The sequence below is a fragment of the Equus asinus genome, chromosome 25, assembly GCF_041296235.1.
Source record: "Equus asinus isolate D_3611 breed Donkey chromosome 25, EquAss-T2T_v2, whole genome shotgun sequence".
Lineage (NCBI taxonomy): Eukaryota > Metazoa > Chordata > Mammalia > Perissodactyla > Equidae > Equus > Equus asinus.
Window position 1 is genome coordinate 15087051 of NC_091814.1, and position 18925 is coordinate 15105975.

Genomic DNA, 18925 nt, shown 5'->3' on the forward strand with positions numbered 1-18925 from the left:
AGTTTCTCTTAATGAAGCCTAATCATTTTCTCAATAGGAGGCAGGACAAAAAGCTGCATCCCCTTTTTATGCTTAAATAACAATAGGCACAAAAACCAAAGCCACTTGCCTTGTCTTCCCACCAGTTCAGGCCAAATGTGGCTCTGATCCTAGGTTTCCTCGGCAGTCACACTCTACTGAGTTTAATGAGCTTCCCAGAGAACCATTCACCCCCTCAGTCGTTAAGTTTCCCTTAAAACAATGCTGTCTGTGTACTCCACCCAGTCCACCCCCTCCCCTCTGTCAATCAGAACATCCTGGAACACTGCCCTCACACCCCCCACACCCAACATTGTCCTGAATGCTACCTTGGGACCATCCCGGATGCCAAGGTTGTAAGTCAAAAGTCCTGAGTGGGTTTGGAAATTCAAGCTAGCCAGGCCTCATAAAGTGATGGGGGAGGTGGGGCCAGAGCCACAGTGAAGGCACCATTGTCATCCCCAAGTGCTGCCATGCCAAGAGGGAGGCTGCCAGTCCTAGGGGGTGAGTAAAACCTGAAATTTGAGGAAGGACAGGTAGATCCTATTGTGATTAGGGACTAATTAGGACATCCTAATCCTAGGCCACCTCATGGCCTCAGGCAGGGATGTAAGATGTATAAAAGGTGGGCAGGCGCAGAGCATCCCAAACCCCTTGGCATTTGCAGGCTCCAGTCGCTGGTGAACTTGGGTAAGTCTGGCAAAGTAACGTCTCTCCTTGCAGCCTTGTTTCACATGTTCCCAAACTGTGACAGGAAGCTGGGGCTGGAGCTCTGGGTGGTTGGTCAAAGAAAGGCTTCCTTTGGGCATCCTTCTCTTCCGTATCATTTGGGACCAACCTGTCTTGGTCTGCAAATCATCCAGTCAAGGTGTGTGGGAAGCTGGCTGAGATGAGAGAGGAGGGTCTGCCAAGAGGCCAGTGGCTCGAGGTTTCTGCTGGCATGGTGTGGGTGTTGTGTCTTGCCATGCGCTGAGAGGGACTTGGTAGAAGGAGCGGGGTGGGGGCACCAGCTATGGGACAGAGCAGCCCTCAGAGCTGCCCTTTAAGGGAAAGGCAAATACATGGAGGGAGGAGAGCAGGCCGCATCAGGGAGCAGCTGTGCAGAGGCCCCAAGGAGCACAAGAGGATATGGTACAGTGGCAAGCTCCTACTCTGGGAATCAGAGACCGCTGTCCCCAGCCACCTGTGCTAAGGACCTGGGAGCAATCACTTCCCTCTCTGTGGTTTGCTTTCCTCAACTATAATTATGAATCAAGCTAAAAGGCCCATTCTTCTCTAGATTCCTCTTCTCTATAAATTCTCTTAAAGAATGATTAAGATGTTCCTTACCATCCTTTTTAAATTTTTAGAAACTTATTTAATAAATCAAAGCCCTTACACAGTGCTCATCACATGCTAGGTACTCTGTGTGTGTGTGTGTGCACACACACACATTTATGCATAGATGTATGCATGTTTGTATGTATGCATTTTTATATACTCATACAGTCCTTCCAACAACCTTTAGGGAAACAGGTATACAAAAGTTAAGTAACTTGCTCAAAGTCACACAGCTGGTTGCTGGTTTAGCCAGGACTCAGATCCCTTGCAATCCTGTTCCAGATTCCATAGCTTTTGCCATTACAGTATATTGCTTTTTGTTCTTTTTCCCTGTCTTTCCTTCTTACTCTCTCTCATTTCATATTCCTCTTTCTTTTCTCCCCCCGCCTTCCTTTTGTTCCTTCTCCCTTCTTCCTTCCTTCCTTCCCTTCCTTCTGTGTTTCTTCGTCTCAAAAAGAGTTGAAATGATTTACAAACATTTAGCTACAGTTTATACTCACACACACACATGCACACATTCACACACACACACTCCTTAAATTGGTGAAGCGATCAGGGCCAGGTAAAACAAGAGCAGGATATGAATATGGCAGGAGGTTCAGCAGGGCCCAGAGTCTCTCTATGGCTTGTGTTCCTCACTTCTGTGCTTTCTTCTTCCAGTTGCACATCCAGCCCAGAATGTCTCAGCAGAAGCAGAAGCAGTGTGCTCCCCCGAAGCAGCCCTGCCCTCCGCCTCAGCAGTGCTGCCCCCCACCTCAGCAGTCCTGCCCCCCACCCCAACAGTCCTGCCCCCCACCCCAACAGTATTGTCCCCCACCTCAGCAGTCCTGCCCCCCACCCCAACAGTCCTGCCCCCCACCCCAACAGTATTGCCCCCCACCTCAGCAGACCAAGCAGCCTTGCCAGCCTCCACCCAAGTGCCAGCAGAAATGCCCACCGCCTCAGCAGTGCCAGAAGTCCAAGCAGAAGTAAGCCCCCGGGCATGTGACCAGAGGCTAAGCCCCCAGGGACCACAGAGCGCATGAAGTCCACTTCCTCTCCCTCGGACAGCCGACTCTCAGCCCACTCACTCCCTGCTTCTGGAGGCCGCCACACTTAGGAAATGACAGCACCAAGATGGCGGCTCCGTCCATCTCTGCCTCTTATTAATTAGCAGCTGCAATTTCCATCCCAGGCAAGGATCTGATTCTAAACCATCTAATCATCTTTGCTGAAATGCATCGACATCTCCTTGTTGGCTTGTTGGAAACTTGGACAGCGTGCCTACACACTCCTCCTTCCTATCACCCTTCATTTCTGCTCTTGTTTTCCAAACAATTAAACATAATTCCTCTGGCACTAATGTCTCAGTCTGACTTATTTTGTTGTTTAACAATTTTATATTCCTGTGGATTTTGCAATCTGCTCCCCTACCCAGAGCCCTAGGAGAGCTGGGCATGTGGGTGCAGGTAGAGGAGGAGGCATGGTGTGAATGCACTTCTGAGCTGGGGGACATCTACAGTGGTCCTGCCAGGGTAAGGAGGAGAGGTGGGCACTTCTGTAGCATGGAGATACAGAAAATGAGAACACCACAAAGAACCAGAGGGAAAAGATGCCCATCCAGAGAACGTGTGCAAAGAAAAGTCATCCTCATAGAAAAAGTAAGGGAAATCTCCAGCCAAGAGCTACACAGTAGAGGAGAAGGGTTGAGGCAAATAAACTATAACTCAAAGAACACCCTCCAAGAGCTTATGGGTCAAAAGGAGTTGAGGATTGTCTTAAAAATTCTCCTAGGTGCTGGCCTGGTGGCGTAGCAATTAAATTCACACACTCCACTCTGGTGGCCCAGTGTTCGCCAGTTCAGATCCCAGGTACAGACCTACGTATCGCTTATCAAGCCATCCTGTGGCAGGCGTCCCACACAAAATAGAGGAAGATGGGTACAGATGTTAGCTCAGGGCCAATCTTCCTCAGCAAAAAGAGGAGGATTGGCAGTAGATGGTAGCTCAAGGCTAATCTTTCTCAAAAGAAAAAAAAATTCTCCCATAAGTAAAAGAAAAGACCAAAGTTTCTTCAAGCTAACTAAATGTGTAATTAAGAGACAGTCTATGCAAACATCATATGCCCAACACATATCCATCATCAATGTTTGATCAAAATCACAGCTCCCGTTATTTCTCCAGTTGAAGATTTTCCTGGGCTATTTTTCCCCCCACTGCCCTCCTACTTTCAACTCTCTAAATTCTTGGGGGATTGAGGTAACCAGATAATTCAAACCCACAGGTAATCCAAACTGCTGGTTTCTATTGCTTCCACTACCAACTTTCATTCCTCTCTATGAAATACCTCTCTTACAAAGTAGTCCATAAATTTGAACCTCCTCTCCTATACCTGCCTCCTCTCCCATGCCTCTGGTCTCCAGGGGAATCACGAAGAACCAGCAGAAGTACCAAAAAGGAGCCAGAGAGGAAAATAACATAAACTAGAAGGCTGGATTATCCCTAACATATACTGAAGACCCTGGAGAATACAGAGTTAGCTGAATAATGAAGCTTTTAGCACTGCTTCCTGGGATGGCTGGGCTCCTCCTCCTCTATTAGAACTCCTTCCATGCCTTGTCACTATGCTCCATCCATCTATCCATTTATCCATCACAATCCATCCATCCACCGTCAATCCACCAGTGCCCCCTTAGTGAGCAACTTCCTTCCCATTTGCTCAGAATGTGATGGGTGCTGTGAAAACACAGAAGCACAGCACAGGGCTCTGGGTCTCTTGGTTTAACAATCCCCATAAGAAGATCAAGCTAAGACCCTTGAGATAACAAAGAACACCTAGGCAAGGTGGCATCTAATTAAGATGACTTGGGTGGTATGGATGCGTCATTCACGGCCTTGGAATTCAGAGGAAACAGAGAGAGAACAGTGAGGGCTGTGGAGGGAGGAAGGAGAACTTGGCCATCTCTGTCACTGCAGCACCTGCCGCAGGGCTATCAGGAAACAGCTGTTCAGTGTGGAATGCCTGGAGCAGCTGGGATTTCCAGTGGTGGGATGGGGGGATTTGGTTGGGCAGGGAAGAGCGCATTCCAGAACTGGGCACAGCATGAGCCACAGCTGTGAATGTCAGGCATACCCAAGAAGGCCAGCTCTCCCGTGTCTAAGCCCCAGTCCATGGTGGTCAGAGTGTGGCCTCTGCAGCCACCCACACCAGCCAAGCCCCACAGAAAACTGGAACATGTCTTTAGTCTTGTGACCCACATCTGGGAAACATTTCCTCCAGAGTGTTGCATTCAACAGAAACTCAAGTATGACATAAAAAAGCATTGAAAGTTATGTAAACCTTAACTGAACTCCCGGAAAGCGATGAGAAGTTTAAACATTTCCCCACACTCAGATGTCTCATTCAGCGAAGCCTCCAAATGTCTCCTCCCTAACCCCCCACACACCACCTTCCCTGGGATCTCTCTCGATTGGGTTCTACTCCCTCGTTCCTTACCCTCCCTCACTCAGCAGCTTAGCATAAGGCATAATTTTGCCTCTCTGGGCTTCATTTAATTTTCTCCTCTACTAACGATCATAACTAGCACGTGTGCACATGTGCTAGCGTGTGATCATCATGCTGGTTTTTCTTTTATCACCATCATACTGGGTTTGGGCCCCAGAACCACGCCTCTTTCACTGTGTTATCTGAAGCAAATTACGTAACCTCTCTGGGTCTCACTTATCTGTAGTGAGGAGAATTATATCTGCCTCTTGGGGTTGAAGGGGAGGGGTTCAATGAGTCAATGTAAGTAAATAATCATAACCAAACCCATAATAACTGATGGATAAATGTTAGCTATTGCTTTTATTATCATTCTCCAAATTCAGAGCACAGTAGCACCCTCTGCTTCTTTCCACCACTTGAGGACATGGGATCCAGACCTTTAGCGATACAAACGTGTGAGGGACATGGCACATTTTGGGGTTAAGGGCAAGGACCAATTAAATAGAGCAAAGGTCTGAGTGGTGTTCATAGGGGGAAACAAGATTTAGTCTAAGGCATAATTACCCCATTTGGTGGTTGCCGTTTCTTCTGAAATCTTCCCTTTTTGAACACCTGCCCATGATGGATCCTGCTCTCCAGGCAGTCCTGGGCAGCTCTGGCCCGCGTGATTTCCACCTGTCAGGTTACAGTCAGCACGTCTTTTGGGACAGGCCACGCTCCCTGAGGGCAAGAACTGAGGCTGAGAAGCTGAGGAAGCAGGGACAGGGGCAGGGACCTGACCAAGATGGGGTGCCAAGCACAGACACACATTGACACCACTCTAGTGAACCAGGTCTTGCTGTTCCCATTAGAGGTGGGGGAACAGCAGCTCAGAGAAGTTCCTTACTTGCTCGCAGTAATAACAGCTTGTAGGTGGTAGAGCTGAGATTCAAGCTCAGTACCCTCTGGCTCTCTGGTCTGTATTCTTTGCAACATGGCAGGTCCTCTGACCATGTTAGTGACTGGAAGAAGCAGGAAGCCTGCATCCTGTCTTTCCAGAATTTACAATCCACCAATCCATTGGGAAGGTAAAGCCAGCATGGTCACACACAGTCACACATTGACACTTATTTGCACAGGGTACACATTCGTGCAAGTTCTCAAACTCACGTCAATAACACACACAAGGCTGTGACTCAAAGAAAATTCTACAACTTTGTAGACTGACATTGAGCATTGAGAGCGGAAGCTGGAGCGGCATTCAAGAGGCCGCTGCTGTGACAGGCATCGGCCTCCAGTTTCTTGGTGGTATAGAGGGCTGAGCTGGCTAGCCAGGGTGGTGGCAGGGGCACTGATGGGCAAGGGAGTTGGTGCAGTGGCTATTTGCCACCCGTTACAGAAGTAGTTTCAATATTTTAACCATGGATTCAGCAACACCTGTCATACCGGTGTGTACCTGCTGAATATCAGCCCTGTGCATGCTCACTCTTGCACACTCGCACGTGCATGCACACTCATGTTCTTATTCCCACACATATACATTTATGATCCCTCACATGAGGTCACAACTCACCACACGCTGACACACACTTACAGATGACTGAACACACAAACACACATGCTCACATTGTCATCCTGAGCCATGTGCATGGCCCCAGAGCTAAGAGGCCAGCCTCTGTTCTCATGTGCCAGTGGCGTTTCCTCTCACATTTCTCCAGGCTGCTGCCACATTCCAGCAGGGATGTCTGACCATCAGCCTTGAGTGAATTTCCACAGAACAGAGATCCCAAGATGAAGGGTGTGATGCTGAGGGCTTGGAAGGAGGTCTGCCCTCCTCAGAAAGGATATAGTTGTGTATTCCAAATGAAGAAATTCCCTGGAAGGTGGTATGGTGCAGGAAAAAAGAGCACCCACCCGTCTTGGAGCCTGATAGACCAGTGTTCAAATCCCTCCTTTCCTGCTTTTTCACTGAGTAGCCTTGGCCAACTTAACTTTTCTAAACTGTAAAATGAGAACAGCTCAAACTTCAAGGTCTGAATTAGAAACTCCAGCAGACAGGCAGTGGTGGTCTGCCTTTCTCCTGTCCCCATCTCCACAAGCCCATTGGGAAAGTGCAGCATCCCTCAGCTTCCGGGTTGCTCCACACACGCCCTGCTGTGCCCCAGAGGGATGCCCAGCCAGTGGTGGACTTCAGCAAAGAGGCTCAGCTCTAGCCACCAGGATCCCTCTAGCAGAAGCCCTGCTTGTGGGTGCGGCTGGTTTTGACCGGCTCCGCCTCCTCCTGCATGTTTGTACAGGTGCTCTGGCAGCCTGGTGTTCCTGGAGGAAATCACAGATGCCTGGCACCGAAGACTCAGCTGGCTTGGCCTGTGCCCAGGTCTGCAGAAACTCCTCCCGGTCACTGTGGTGCCGTGTGTGTGTGTGTGTGTGTGTGTGCAGGCGTGTAAGTACTGTTGTTGTCTGGGGGGTCCTGTCCAGGGGTAGAGAAGAGTCATGGTTGACATCTGACTCCGGGCTCTGTCTTCTGGAATTTTTATGCCACCTATCAGGTATCAGACAATGGCTGTTTCCATCTCACTCCTCATTAAAATAAAAAGGAAACCATTCTCTCTGTCTTCAGCTCTCCAGGCAGCCCTCTGGCTTGAGTCTCCTCTGTCCCCAAGGGCTGATGGGACGAGGAGGTTCACCTCCAGTGGGTTTTGTGAGGCACTCTAGTTCCAAATAAAGTGCACTGGACAGAGGGTCATGGGACCCAAGTGACTGCCTTGGTTCTGCCCTGGCCTCCGTGTGATCCTGAGCAAGTCATCTCCTCCTCCCAGGCCTCGGTTCCCTCACTGGCACGTGACAGTGTCAGGCTTGCTGGATTCTTTCTCAACTTCCTTCTTGTTCTGACTCAATATGAGGCAACTCACTAATCTTTATTTAATCTCTTCTTCTCCTAACTAGTCACAGTCACGGAAAACCCTTAAAGAGGTAAGGGTAGGGTGGAGCCACCCAGGTACCAGAACATTTCATATGGCTTCCTCACAGAGGCACAGAGTAGCTTAGCTAAAATCCACATCAATATTTTAAGAGCTCTCAGCCTTAGGAATGGCTCTCCTCCCTCCAGCGAACCAACACACACACACAGTCTGGGACTAGTTTTAGATTTATAAATACACACATATATATCAATCATACATATATCTGTGTACACACATATATATACACATATATCTACACACACACACACACATATATATATATATTTACAAGCAGTGGGTTACTACGATAAGCAAGGCGCTATTCTACGATTTTTACATTCTAGGATTTTACATTGTAGGATTTTAACATTCTTATTCTACATAATATTCATTACTACCATATAAGATAAAAATTCTTACTTTCAAAACGAGAGAAGTGAGACCCAAGAAGGTAGCAGACTTTGCCCAAGACCACACAGCTAATGGCTGAAGAGCTGGGATTCAGATATAGGTCCATCTTTCAGACAGGCCCACCCTTTGACTAATTCTACATTCCCCCAGTGGTGAGGCTGAAAACTTTTCCAGCGCAAGCAGAGGCTGAGTTGTTCTCGTTGCATTTCCTATAGTGCTTGGTGGAGAGAGGACACTGGGTGAAGTCTAAAGGAATGCTTAGATGCTAGTTCTGGCCTCCATGGAACTGGCCAGCAGCCATTTTTCTCGCTCATGATGGCACCAAGGAAAAAAGTAATAAAGTGTGAATGGCAAGACAAATGTGCGTGGAGCTAGACAGAGCTTTTCTCTTGGGAGAGGGTGAAAGATTAGCTAGTGGGGTTTTGTTTGTTTGTTTGTCTTTCTTCTTTTGCTCCCCAGACTCCCCCAGTACATAGTTGTATATTTTAGCTGTGGGTCCTTCTAGTTGTGGCATGTGGGGCGCTGCCTCAGCATGGCCTGACAAGCCGTGCCATGTCTGCGACCAGCATCCAAACCAGGGAAACCTTGGGCTGCCAAAGCGGAGCATGTGAACTTAACCACTTGGCCACGGGGCCGGCCCCCTTAGTGGGTTTTAAGACCGACAGCAGGCAGCCACATTGCATTCAGATCTTCACCAAATGCTCTTATTCCATTCTCTGCATGTGACTGGGTCAGGATGGTGGCCTGTGCCTTGGTCTCCTGCAGGCAAAGCATGTGTTTGTGTGTGTGTGTGTGTGTGTGTGTGTGTGTGTGCGCGCGCACAGGTTTGCACGCATGCTATTCTCTTTGTGGACAGTCAGGAAAGCACGACCAGCTACCATAAGCTTAATAAAGTTTCCTGCTAGTCTCCCATCATGTCTTGTATTATAACTAGGCCCCCTGCAGGGAGAATTGTAAAATCAGAATCTTGATTCTAAAGATGCTCATTTTGATACTCCTCAGGACAGACCATGGCTAGTTAATACAGCAGTGCTGGCTCTGCTGTCACAGGGAGCTGGTGACCCATGGCTGCGGGGCAGGTGGCACGTAAGGGGGGAAAGCAGAAGAGACAGGATCAGACAGCAGGGACCGACAACTTTGTACAGAGGGGAGCAAGGCCAGACATGTACCCAGGACACGCCTGCAGGTACCAACAAAGGGGCACGCGCAGCTCACATTGGGGCTGATTACAATCTCCTCTGCCTCCAGATGGGGCCAAGAGGGGCTGTCTGCCCCAGGGCTGGGGGCCAGAAGGAGTTTTGTTTTTAATTATTTTATTGGGGTCATATTGGCTTATAACACTGTGTGAATTTCAGGTGTACATTATTACATTTCAGCTTCTGTACAGACTGCATCGTGCCCACCACCAATATCTAGGTTTTATCCATCACTATGCATACGTGCCCTTTACCCTTTTTGCCCTCCCCCTACCTCCTTTCCCTCTGGTGACTGCTAATCTGTTCTCTTTGTCCCTGTGTTTGTTTATCTTCCACACATGGGTGAAATCATACAGTGTTTATCTTTCTCTGTCTGACTTATTTTATTTCGCTTAGCTTAATACCCTCAAGGTCCATTCATGCTGTCACAAATGGCACAACTTTGTCTTTTTATGGTTGAGTAGTATTGCATCAAAAGAGTGAAAGCAGACCATTATCTTACACTATACACAAAAATTGACACAAAATGGATTAAAGACTTGAATGCAAAACCTGAAATCATAAAACTCCTAGAGGAGAACATAGGCAGTACACTCTTTGACATCAGTCTTAGCAGGATCTTTTCAGAAGGAGTTTGTTGTGAGAAGAAGAATGGGAGCTGCGTGGTAATTGAAGCAGCCTCTGCGAGCAATCTCCACCACCTGAAATGAGAGACTGTCCTCTGAGGTTGCAAAGGGAATAACCCTGGGACATGACCTATGGACCTTCAGCCCAATTCTTACTCCTCAAGATTCACCTCCACCTGGAGATCTCTTGCTAATTGTGGCTTCCTCTTTTTAAGCCCTTGCGTTGGGACTAAAATGAAGCAAGAGCAGGCATTAAACAGGACTGTGCTAAAGGCTCTGTTAGAACCAAAGATAAAAGAACAGGGGGTGGCATGTAACCAGTCTTCTGGTTGATAAAGCTCAGCACAGGCTCCACCACGAGGGTGCCTTCCTGTCTGTTCCTGTGCTGCCTCCATGCTGCCTTCATCCCCCATATCCTCCCAATCCAGGAGCTCGCTCCAGCACTTTCAGGCTCTCCACAAGCCGGCCCTGTGCTTCATGACTTCTTCCCTGCTCCTCCAATGACAGTGGTTTGTCAGAGCAGTGATTTTTAAAAGACAAGATGACAAGGATCTACACTCAGGTGTCGCCTTGTCCAGAAGACTCTTGTGAATTCCCAGGGGAGATGTAAATGTCCTGTGGACTTCCCTGGTGTGCTGCACTTAGCTGGCCCGGAGCTTATCACACTGCTGTAATCACTCAGTCCCTTTTCCAGCCCCATGCACTGCCTGTTTGTTCACCATTCGCAGTTTGGCACTGATTGGTCCTCCATAAATGTATACTGTATTGCTGCGGGACCTGCATGTTTGAACGTCTGAGGAAGTGGTTTCACACTCAGTTGGAGCAGTCTATAATTCAGGCCCACTCCCTGCATACCCCACTTGTCTGCTCAGCAACCCTTCAACTGCATCGTGCGGCCTGTGCCTTCTGAACCCCGCCTGCCCACATGCCCTGTGCTGGAAGGATGCAGTCAAAGACACAGACAGTATATGGTTTTGGGGGGAGGCAGCGTGATGCAGTGCAGAGTTCAGTCTTAGAACAAAACTGACATGGGCTTGAATTCTGGCCCAATATTCACTAGCTCCATGACTTTGGGCCAGTTACTTAACCTCTCTGGGCGTCAGCTTTCTCATTTGCCAAATGGAAGTGGCGTTTCTTCTCCTGCAGGGGTTAGGGGCAACGCTGTAAAGAGCCTTGCATTTTAGGGGCTGGCCCCGTGGCCGAGTGGTTAAGTTCGCGCGCTCCGCTGCCGGCGGCCCAGTGTTTCGTTAGTTCGAATCCTGGGCGCGGACATGGCACTGCTCATCAGACCACGCTGAGGCAGCGTCCCACATGCCACAACTAGAAGAACCCACAACGAAGAATACACAACTATGTACCGGGGGGCTTTGGGGAGAAAAATGAAAAAATAAAATCTTTAAAAAAAAGAATAAAATCTTTAGAGAGCCTTGCATTTTAAACATTCGCCGTTCAGCAAATGGAAGCCATTTCAGCGAGAGCTTCTCTGGCTCTCCATCCAGGTTGGCTTTCCTGGACTCCAGCGAGTCCTTCCCCGCTCCCCACCCTGTGCACTGACTCAAACCAGGCTGTCTACGTGGAACCCCACACCATCTATGACTTGCAAGGGAACCTTGGAAAGGCACTGACTCCAATGGAGAAGTAGCCGGTCCCTCCCTCTGGGAGAAGTGTAGTCCAGCTTCAGAGACTGCAGGAGTGAGAAGACTACCTACCAGCGGAGGTCCTTAGTTTCTCTGCCTCTAAAGTGAAGTGAAAGGATCACTAGGGTCTCCTCTTGGCCTGAGGCTGCCCATCCTGGTACAGCCTTCTGAGGGAGCAACTCCCCTGAAATTGGAAACAGTTGTACTAGTTTTCAGGCCCAGCAGGTGGCACTGTGCCCTAACTGCCTAGGAGCTGGCTTGTGACATAGTTTGTCACAAGGTCCTATGGTCAGAGTGAGGAAAGAGAAGGTTTATTTAGCTTCTCAAGGAAGATAGAAGGTCATTTCTAGGAATATGTCAGTTGTCTGCAAGCAGATGGTCTTTGTTATGTACCGTGTGAGCCCAGGCTGCCTCCTGCATTTCCCTTCCTCTCCCCTCTCCTCTTACATCCTCACCTCTGGGTACAGGCACACACACACACACATGCATGCGTGCACACACAGGCATATACACACACACTTGAGACACTGTCTTGGCTACCAGTTAGTATACACTGGCCTTGAGCATTTACTTTCCCTTTGGCCAGAGTCAAGCAGAATTAGGAGAGGAATCTCCTTGGGAGAAAGATGTCTATTCTTGCATATCCCAGTATTTCAGTCAAGATAGGCTAAGTCAGTAACCAATGAAGCCCAAATCTCAGTGGCTTAAAAGAACAAAGGCTCATTTCCCACTCACTTTACATGCCCACTGAGCCAGCTGCAGCCCTGCTACACATTTATCTGCCTCCCAAATGCAAGTTCATAGAGAAGCCTTGATCTGGAACATGGTCAGTCTCATGGCAGAGAGGAAAGAGCATGCTGAACCACGTTTCTTAAAGTTTACATTTTATGGACAGAGCAAGTTGCGTGGCCAGGGTGCCATCATCAACAGGGCAGGGAATGATGCTTCCCGGGGGAGAGGGACACAGGCAGCAAAATCTTTATAAACACAGCCCAGTCCACCTCACTCACGTGCAGAAATTCTTGGATATCTGTCCTGTGGAATTACTGATCCTGGTGTCGTCTTCTTTTGAACTGGGAGTGTCATCCTAGAAAGCCCAACCAACCTCTGTCAAATTCTCTTATATGCAAAAGACTGCTAATGCCCTGAGGAGGACGGAATCAAGAGTGAGGAGGATAAGTCCCTGCTCTTCACAGGCCCACAGTCCAGCAAGGAGGAAAAGCACAGGCTCCAAACAAGCACACGGCAGGCAGTGAAACACACCAAGGAGAGTCCAGTGAGGTGCAAGACATGGGGCTCTGCTGCGTCCAACAGAGGGTGTAAGTGCCCTCTCACAGCCACACGTCAGAAGATCCACTTATGCAGATCCCCTTGACTGACCATGTATTTGGTTTGTTTGAACACACATTCCTCGTGTATCTATTGTGACAAGATCCTACTACATATACATGTACAGATACAGATACAGATACATCTAATACGCGCACACATATATACTACACGCGAAAGTCAAGGACAGCAGGGAATGAACGCTGCTGCCCTCAAGGAGGTCATCGTTAACAGAGGGACAGACCCACAGATATTCTATTCCAAAGCCACAAAATCGATGATAGGACAGGAGCCTCCTAAACAAACACAGGCACCGAATGCCACCAGGTTACACAGAATGGGGGGCGTTCAGGGAAGAAATGAACTAGTTTCTGAAGTTCTAAGGTTAGTCAGGCACAGATTAGGGGCAAGCCCTCCAGGCAGATGGATTAGCTTATTGGCAGAAGGAGAATGAGAAAGACAGAATATTACTTTCTAAAAAAACTGTAAATAGTCCATGATGGTTTATGGCAGGGACAGTAGAGTATTTGTGCAGAGAGAAAGAGGAGGGTGGGGTGACTGGGTCGAAAGGAGATTAGAAGCCTTCTCAGAGGGGCCAGAGTGTGAACATGGACCTTTTAAACCATGGATTTCAGCAACTGTGGACTGGTGGAGGGTCAGTGAAGGGTTTGGCATCAAGTGGCTTGATTGCTATGTATATGAGCTATGATCCTGCCCTCTCCTTTCTCATTCAGCTCGGGATGGACCACTGAGGGAAGGTGGTGTATTTGTGTATCAGTCTGCTGAGTATGTGCAAGGCCACTCACAGTGCAGGGTGGCAGCTCAGAGCTCTATGAGCCCTGGTCCCACCTGGGGGTCTCAGTCATCACCAAGCATTGTCTGAGGCTGATTCTGGCAGCACTTGCTTGCTGCCTTTTGCAGCCACTTCCCTAAGAAAGGTCTCTGTGGTCAGAGAGCAGGGTACCAACCAGACAAACTGGCCCAGCTTGTGGTATCTGCTAATTTGTCTGTTTGGTTTAGTTTCCTATCTCAGCCACCATCAGACACCGTCTGACCAGAGGGATGATCTGAGCTCCAGTTCCCCATCCCAAGGGCCCAGGGCCCTGGGAACAATCAGGCTCCTCAGTGGGAAGTGACATCAATGGAAACACCTTCTTGTCCCATCTTCTTCTAGGAAAAGAACTACTGCTCCACCATGGCTGCCTCTGGCTGGAATCCACTTGAGGTTAGATCCACTGAGCTCAGTTGACCAGGAATGGAAACCATAAAGAACTCCTAAGAGAAAGAAAGAAAGAAAATAATTAAGAAATGATTGTCCAGCTTATAGGATATATTTCTTAGGGGTTCCTATATTTCCTTTTGTTTTATACCATTAGTCTCACGTCCCCAGTGGGGCTTTCTTTGCTATCTACACTAGGATATACTTTTCAAAAGTAGCCATCAGCCAGTCAGTAAACTAGTCAGCCAAACAGTCAGTAAATCATTTGGTCAAACACTCAACCAGTCAGCTAATCAGCTTTTCAATGAACTAGCCAGTTAGTCAGCTAGTTTGTCATCTTGTTTTTTCTTTATATACTCACTCCCTCTGTCTTTCACTCACTCACTGACTCAGTCACTCAACAGCATCCTTTAGTAACTGGACCACCCACTCACCAACTAGCTAGCCTATCAGCTGGCTAAGCACCAATTTTTAGCAGGGTTTAAGTTCTGTCCTGAACATCCTTCCTGCCCTTAAGAAGCTTGCATTCTGGCTAGTATAAAGAATCTCCCCATACAAACACGCACACAAACATGTAAACATCCAGGCACCCAAGCCTTTTACAGGTAATGAATGATTTCAACATAGATCTTCAAGTTTGAGGGATGTAAAGACAATGCATCCTGTCTTCGGGATAAACAGGAAGAGCTACTTACAGGGGAAAGTATCAACCTGAACTTGAAAAGATGGATTAGTCCAAAAAGCATCTTAGCACCTCCTCAGTTCTGACTATAAAGCCAAAATGTCTAACTATGGGTTTGCCATTCAATTCAACTCATTCATTTATGAATCATTCACCCATTCATTTATCCATTTGTTTGTTCATATTTATGGAGTGGGTGTAATATGTGTTTGGCTAGTATGGGGGGTAGATGATAAACACGTGAATAAATGATGAGAGTGGGACAGCTCCTACCATCAAGGAACTTACATTTGATGCAAAGATAAGTATATATATATTTTACAGTTGATATGTTTGTCAAGTCAAAACATTATATGAAAAGTGATCCAAGTTGGTGTAAGTAAGAAGCTGTGTGTGTTGAGCAGAAAAGGAAAACACATCTTTTGGGACAGATTAAGGACTGAGGTCATGGAGAAAGTAATATTTAAAATGGTCCCTAAAGATGATCTTGAATTTCCCTGGGAAATCTGGGAGTAGAGTGCCGTCACAGATCGAATGATTTGAGGCGAGAAAGCGTGAGGCAAGTTTTGGAAGCAGCAATCCCTTTAACAGTGGTATTAAGACGAGGGGAGATAGATGGGAATTACAGGTGGTGTCAGCGTGTGCGAGGTTCCTAAACAGTTTATATCCTCTCTCCTTCTTCAAGTGTTTCAATTATTCTCATAAATCCTAGCATATCACTCCCTGCTTTAGGCCTGGGGGACGACTACCTGCGCTCAGTGGCCCCTTATTTCTCTCAGAGCCTACATCTCTAATCAATTATGGCACTCTTTGCAGTTGGGCCTGAGCTCAACCTAGTACACTCAAATCACTACCAATCCCACTAGGATGAAACGAGGCTGCCTTGCTGGACGTAATCATACATTTACAGAACGTTAGTGCTCAATCGAACCTTAGAGAAAATGCTAGCCCGTCTCCTCCTATTGGAGAACAGGAAAATTAAGGCCCCAAAACATAAACGGACGTACCCAAGATCTCACAGCCATAAGGGGGAGGATCAGCAGAGCTATTTCTTTAGTCCCTGGCCTCCTTCCCTCTGTCTCTCAACTACACTGTGTCTTGTCCAAGGAAAGGGTGACTAGTGCTTCGGGCCACGTGACACAAAGGGGCTGATCTTGGCACGCTTCCCGGAGAGGGGAGCTTTGCCCGTTCGTCCCCTCCCCTTCCACCGCCAGTCTTCAACTTCCACAGGTCTATGAGTGTTCCGTTGGAACTAGCCTCTCACCAGGTCCAGGACTTAATTCCTCCTCTATAAAGCTCCTGGGACTGTCGAGGGTCTTCTAGAAACATATCGTAGGGAGTTAAAGGGTGGAGGGAGAAGATAAATTAAACACACATTTCTGGAGACTATTCCTCTTACTCTTCTCTCCATGGGACTACTTTTAATACTATTACAGAGAATACTTAACATTACTCTCTGAACATCTCATGTGCAAACAGCTAAATTAGAGAGGGAAATGATTTATGTTACAAATTGATTTCCTACATTAAAAAAAGGTCACAAAGTCTCTTTTTTTTTTTTTTAAGATTTTATTTTTTCCTTTTTCTCCCCAAAGCCCCTCCGGTACATAGTTGTATATTCTTCGTTGTGGGTCCTTCTAGTTGTGGTATGTGGGACGCTACCTCAGCGTGGTTTGATGAGCTGTGCCATGTCCGCGCCCAGGATTGGAACCAACGAAACACTGGGCTGCCTGCAGCAGAGTGCGCGAACTTAACCACTCGACCACGGGGCCAGCCCCGGTCACAAAGTCTCTTTAAGCACCATCTTCTAAAGTGCTTGCTGGCAGATTGTTAAGTAATTAGTGGAGAGAAAGACTTGAAACTAAAATGTTCTAAGCCGTGACTGCTGGTTAGGTATCAACCAGAAATTAATATAAAGCAAATATGACATGATTATGATTTTTAAAATGAGATGTAACGTGCTCAGTTTGAAATTTTCATTTTAGTGGATGAGCAGCTAAAATATAGGAACACTGGCAGCCCGAAACCACCACTGTCCTCTCCACCAAACACAGTCCTTCTCTCCAGAAGCCTTTCCTGAGTAACCCAGAGCTCTCCTTTTTGTCTTCTCCTGTGTCATTCTTAGAAATAGCATAATCAATATGTTCCGTGTGTCTCTAAATGGAGCCATCAACAACCTTTCTTTTCCCCAAAGCCCAGAAACAAAAGTGCCCTGGTGGAGATGGGTCTAGATGGAGAGTTAGGTGATAAGCATTGTCTCTGGTGGGGTCCCCTCCCAGTGTCAGGTCTCTGCTGCCCAGTCACCCCATTGTTTGTCTGCAGGGTGGGGCTAGGGTTTCTCAAGCTTTGACTCACCTTCAGAAATGAGTCTTGCCTGTGCCCTTCCCTCCCGATGGAGTCATGGGCACACACCTGCTCTCAGGTGTCTGTTTCCTAGAGAGGGGAGATGCAGAACCTGGCCTACTGATTTTAATACAAAATGGTCCTTTGAGGATGAGAGTGTAACCGAAAGTTCGGTCCCTGAACCCGATGCCAATCCAAATAACGAGAACAGAGTCTTGAGTGGAAGAGGAAAGGTTTTACTATGCCAGGCACAGGGAGCAAAGCAAGGGCTCATGCCTCAAAAATTGCTAGCTCCCCGATGAGGAAGGGGTAGGGATTTTTATTCGGGTTTTTGGGTAGGGGAGGGGGAGCATGTAGCCTGTGCAGGTCAGCGTTTTTCCACTGGTCTGCCTTTGGCCTTGAGAGGCTGCTTGCAGCCTTGAGGTGGCGGTGCGGGATGGTGAAATAGGAGGATGGCAGGATAGCAGGTGGGTGTCCTTTGCCACTGTCTTGTCTTCCTGTTTGAGGCGGGTTTGAGCGCTGGGAGTCAGGAGTTGAGGTCTGGGAAGCCTCCGCTCCTTGATATTTTTGAGACAGCAGCTTTCCTGGCAAACTTCAAGGACACATGATTAGCTAAATTTTAGTGTGCCTCCAACTCCAGGCCACCTGGGCTGTTAACAATTTGTAACTTCCATTTAGTTGTAAAGCTCAAGGAGTCAAAGGTTAAAGAAACAGGTATTTACATATGAGTGAAGCTAGAGAAGCAGGAAAGGGGGTGGTGGGTTTTAGTTTTAACCCCATATATGCTGGGTTCAATGTGGGGGAAGTGATATCAGGGCTGATGTTAAGAGTCTGTAACAAGAGAACAGATACAGGACCCACGATTGGCCAGGCGACAGTCCCAAGGCCAGGCTGGGGAGGTGGGGGCAGGTGCCTGGACTGCAGAGTTGCCATCCCCCATAGCTTCTCAGGGCCCACCTTATCTGGAGGAGTTGTTCACATGGGATGAGTTGAGGGATGCCAGGAAGTCTCCTGTCCTCCTTTGAAAGAATAATCCACTCCCCGAGCCAGTCAGGTTCTCTAGAAATCAGCCATTACATATTTAATAGACTTGGGTCAGCCATCCCTTCTGACTTCTGGATTCAGCCACCAACAGAGCCACAGTATTCTCATCTCTAAAATTTATAGTACAATTACCATTCTTCATGGAGTATTGTGAAAACTGTATATGGAGGTACTTTGTAAGGTTTGATGACTAATAAAACTGCACTTGTGCCTGGCAGTATGGGGAAGAGGGTTTAGTTAGGGTCTCTTAGAAGATGGCGGGAGGCCCTATCTTGGTGGGTCCTCTTTGGTAGGAAAGAAAGCACCTGAGTGCCAGGGAAGAAGGAAGAAGAGAGACTAGTGCCAGAAGAGGTGGAGACCACCAGAACCAACTTCTTGACTTTGTCATTAACATAGCCTCTGCTAAGACTCTACCCAGCGGCTCGGTCACTCCGGCTACTGATAATAGCTGTGAAGTCAGGAGACCTGTGATCCAACCCTGGCTTTGACACTGACCTCCATGTGACTTTAGGCAAAGCATGTCCTCATTCCAAGTCTCAGTGTCCCCTTCTATAAAATGGGGATAATGTGACCAACAGGGAAGTTGGGTGTCAGGGTTTTGAAAAATTTAATGTCTTGGATGCGTATGAACTTGATTGTGTCTTGGATATTTGTGACCCAGCAGACACGGCCCCTTCAAGGCCAGCCATGTTT

At 47.8% G+C, this 18925-nt stretch overlaps 1 long non-coding RNA gene across 1 annotated transcript; it reads left to right on the forward strand.

Annotated features, from left to right (window-relative positions):
* The first annotated feature begins 438 nt into the window (after window positions 1-438).
* LOC123280636 (uncharacterized) lies at window positions 439-2676 on the forward strand. Its single transcript, XR_011498119.1, has 2 exons — window positions 439-708; window positions 1999-2676. It is a non-coding gene; the product is annotated as an uncharacterized lncRNA (long non-coding RNA).
* The last annotated feature ends 16249 nt before the right edge of the window (window positions 2677-18925 follow it).